Below are 4,941 nucleotides of genomic sequence, written 5' to 3'. Positions count from 1 at the left end.
TCTCCACCTCTAGGGTCTTCCTTTAATGGAACAGCACCGTCAGGCACTGTGCTTGACTCGTCCACATTCTGTCTCCATCTGGTGACAATGCTCCCATCCAAGATGTTCAAATCACAAGAAGGATGGAAATCCACAGTAAGGAGCTCTGAACTCCCATGTGCCACATCAAGATCAGACATCTTTTCCAAAGATACTGTGAAAAGCACCACGATGAATGACTTCAAGGGTGAGATGCAGAGAGTGCTCACGTCAAGGTAAGGCAGAGGGTGAGAGGTCACTGCTCTTTCAGTGGCCCCCTTATATCTCAGCAGCTGCTTCTTGCTTCTTGCCATCTCACTGTGGGTGCTGAGCTTGTTGCTGTGGAGGGTCAAGAGCAGAGCCCTGTTAGTGGTCAGGATTCTTGCTGGCAGCAACAGAAACTGAGTCTTGCTTCTAAAAGCACAGGATAAATTTACATAAAGATATTGAGGAGCTCATAAAATCACCAAGAATGCCAGAAAATCAGACTCGGGAAATACAGCAGGAGGGAGGGAGGCTGCCCAGCCCAATCACACCCAAGAATCAATCCAGTGCCACTTAAGGCTTTGTCAACATAGCTCATGATGTGGGCCTTGTTACTCCTGAAAGCTGGATGTGGCCAGATCACCGCCACCATCACCACCAAGATGGCTTCTCCATGGCCCCTGCCTCTTGGTGTCAACATCAACTGGCTGTGTCTAATGGACTGAGCTAGGCGTGTGTGTGTGTGTGTGTGTGTGCACGCGCGCATTCCAAAAGGAGGCTGGGGAAGCCAGCATCTGGGACTCAGAGGCTAGGCAGCTAATAAACCTTTAGAGTCCCCTGAATCCTCAGGGCTTATTGTTGGGTCCAATAGGACCTTCTCTTTTTAAATAATTAATAAATGATAATATGTGAAAAGGGAAGAAAACAAACTTTCATTCAAAAAACAATGTTGAAGGACCATATGTCAATGTTCCAAACCATGAGGATAGAGCAGGGAGCAAATCAGACCGGCACTGACGTCAGGGAAATGGGGAGTAAAGAACCAGTGTGCATACATGCACTTGCGTGTGTGTGTGTGTGTGTGTGTGTGCGCGCGCGTGTGTGTGTGTGTGTGTATGTGTACATGTTTGTATGAGATGTTAATGAGCATCATGGGAAACGAAGCACAGGGAAGATTGAGGACTTTGTAGAAGTGGTCAGGGAAAACCTTCCTGCTAAAATAATGTCTGAGCAGAGGGAATCATGTGTCCACCTGGGGAGAGCATTAGCAACATTGGAACAGCAAGGGCAAAGGGCCTGGGGCAGGAGGATGTCTGAGCAGTCAAGAAGCAAATAGGCCATTGTGACTGGGGGCAGAGAGAGTGCTGAGAGAGTTGGGAGAGGATAAAGTGGAAGTTTTACTTAGAGCATTGGAAGGTTGGAAGGTTTTGAACAGAGAAAGTAAAACCATCTGACTCACACTTTAGAAGGAGCTCTCTGGCTGCCGGTGGAGAATGGACTGTGGAAGGGCAGAATGCAGGCAGGCAGAGCATCTACGGGAATCCAGAGACCAGCAGGAGAGAGGAGTTTCTGAGCAGGAGGCAGAGTTTGGATGCAGTTGAAGGTGGAATTACCAGGATTTGATGGATTGGATGTTTCATGGTCTTCCTCCCACTCATGCACATATATACATACATGTGTGTACATGCACCAATATTTGTATAAACATGCATAAGTGTGTGCTTTTGTGCAAAACAAGAAAACCATAATTCTAACCAGAGTGCTGTTTAAAAATTAACACTAATTCGAAACACTAAGTAGAAAATAAAGAAAAAAGAGATCAGCCTTGAACTGATTAATGCAAAGCCCCAAATCCTGACCACTAGGTAATAATAATCATAGTGATAGTTGTTTCAGTGCTTATGAGGTGCCAGGCACTGTTATAAACACTTTACATAGGTCATTTACATGCATTAATCACTTAATTATCCCAGCTAAATCAGGAGGAAGGTAATATTATTATGTCCATTTTATAGGTAACAAAACTGCTGTATGGAAAGTTTGAATAAATTAGATAAGGTCCACTTACAGAAAAGTGAAGTTTTGCCTGTAAGAGATGGAATAATTACTAAGTAACCATTTAAGATATAGTAGGAGCTGGGGCTCAACTACCCACTGTAAAATGAGGGCATCAGAAAGTACAATCGCATCATAAATGTCTAAATCCTTCAATGCCACCAAATAAAACATATCCCCTTTGCCTCCTTTGCATTAGAACATTAAATCAAAACAATTTATGTTTTGAAAATGTCTATGATGAGCAATTAAAGATTAAAGAATAGCTTGATTTCATAAAATATTTTCGTTTGTACTTGTAGCACCCAAACCCATGCACTTATCCAACCACCTACCCACCCATCCACCCATCCGTCTGCTTATCCACATGGAGAAGTATTTGAATCCTACTGTGTAGTGAGTTATTCATGGCAAATGAAGATGTTACAAGATAGCAATACCTTCAATGTTAGTGTAAGAGCATGGATTTTGGACTCAGTTATGCCTCCTGGTTTCAAATCCTGACTCAACTGTAACTTCAGCTTCTGTATAACATGGGGCAAAATCTTTAACTTCTCTTAACTCCTTCTTAATCTCTGGGTAGTTTTATAACTAGAACACAAAGTTCACTGATTTATTATCCCACCTTTAAAGGAAAAGTATTCTCAAGGGCATCCCAGTACTGACAAATCCATTTCTATTATAAAGTTGCTTAAAATTGTACATAGAATTGTGTGTAAATGCAGTGGTGGTATGTTTGGGGGTCTTATGTAACCACAAGACCAAAGCAAATTTTGAAATAAAATACAACCTCCAACCCTACCCTTCCCCCACTTCCAGAGACAAATAGCTTTCCGACACTTTTCGATTGGCAGCCAGTCAGAGATAATACATTTTACATCATTATTAAATATATCCCCAGGTTTACTAACAAGTATCCATAGAAATAAACAAGAGCTAGATTCACTAGATAGATAGGATTATCTATTCAAATAAAGGCTTTAGACTGGAGCTATCGCTCAGTGATAGAGCACTTGCCTTAGCATGCATGGGGCCCTGGGTTCCATCCCAAGTACCATAAATAAATAAATAAATAAAAAGCCTCTTGGAACTTACTTACTTTTATTAGTAGGATGCCTTCTGATAGTGTCTTTGTATTCCCTTCTACTCCATTTTCCGCCCAAATGCTTCTCTGATCCACTAAAGCTGGTTTCACTACCTTCCTAGGACAGGTTACAATCTTCTCTTTGGGAAACACTGTGCTTCTGGGAAACAGAAATTGAGCCTTTGTTGTCTTTATAGCCCCAGCACAGAGGCCAGAGTCAACGTTTATTGAAAAGAAGGAATTAAATTTAGTGGGTAAATCGTTTCAGTTTTTTAAAACCTGAAGAGGAACATGGGATCCAGAAAGGCTGATCAACTTTCCCAAGACACACAGTCACAGGTACGTATTGGAACTCAAGTCTGCCTGGAACTAAAGCCTGTATTCATTCTACTTCCCCACTGTTGTGGATGGTTCCCAAGAAGCAGAACCTAAGACAGGGTTTGGGGCACTCTCTCTCCTGAGAAAGGTGGCAAGGGAGGGAAGATAGGACAAAGGAAGAATGGCTTGGGAGGGGAGGCATGTGCTCTTAGCTGGAGACAGTTTCTTCACTCTGGTCCAGCAGAGACCCTGGAGCTTGGATAACACTGCAGAGTTCCTCCGGGCCTCGAGGCAGGAAAGAAATAAAATGACTGATATGTGACCATCAGTCTGGCTGTGGAGCACTGGGGCAGAGGATGAGTAATTTCCCAGGTCAAACAGCTCCCATTTGCCCAAGGGGAATTCTTTGAAGAGGGGCAGCTGTGAGATATTAAAAGCCCAAAGTCAAAGCCACTGGGAGATGAGCTCACCACCTGGTAAAGGGAGCTAGGTGAGACATCAGCAAAACCCATTTGAAAAGGTATTGCAACCTTAGTGACTGTATGAATGAATCAATGAGTAGGTGTATTTAATCAGTAATCAAGTGGAAATGATAATGTGTACTTCAGGGAGCCATCAGGAAGAGTAAATGAGATAATGTGTCTAACTCATTTAGTCTAGTGCCCAGCACATTGTAAACACATAATAAAAAATGAGCTATAGTAAAAGTTAGCATTAATTTAGCAATAATCAACCATTCATGTTATTAATGGTTATAATTTTGCTTGTGAAGATTGGCAATGAACCTTCCCCTGAAGTCTCCACTAATGAATGAAGAAGGATGATCATTCGTAAAAGAGGAACTCCAGATTCTGCCCTTGGGGGCAATCCTTTCTGGCTCAGAACTGCTTGAGGCAATTCAGTAACTAAAGCCCCTTGGAGTGCACGTCAGTCCAGATTCCCTATGGCTCAATTTCTGTGTGACTATGAGGGGTAACGGTGGCCAGCGTGGCCTCTGACACTGATCTCAGAGACTCAGAATGAAATCATTCCTTGATTCCTAACATAAGTCCAAAGATGTTGGATAGAGGCAGTAGGAGCAGGAGAGAAGGGATAAGCTGAGAGATCATGGGATGTTTCCCTAGCCCTGAATCTCCGTCCCAACCCAGAGAGCTGACTCAATCTCTAAGTCACTATTTGTGCTGAGGTCAATGTTTCCAGGCTCTGAGTCATCCCAGAAGGTAAAGCTTCCCAGACCCTTCCCTGGGCCCACTGTCTAACACTCAGCTTGTCCTGCCTGGTACCTGTCCACACCCTCTCTCTTTGCCCCAGTGATCACACCCTCAAATTACTCACACTATGCTCTTGAGTGAATATAAAGAGAAGCAAACCATTCCTGTGGCTAAAAGTGTCCCTTTCACATTGTTTTTGAGATTACTGCATATAAATATGCCTTTTCTTTTCATACCTTGGAAACAATTGGGTTGGGGGTTGGGGGTTAG

The sequence above is a fragment of the Marmota marmota genome, unplaced genomic scaffold (genome assembly GCF_001458135.2).
Source record: "Marmota marmota marmota unplaced genomic scaffold, marMar, whole genome shotgun sequence".
Classification (NCBI taxonomy): domain Eukaryota; kingdom Metazoa; phylum Chordata; class Mammalia; order Rodentia; family Sciuridae; genus Marmota; species Marmota marmota.
This window is presented reverse-complemented; position numbering follows the sequence as displayed.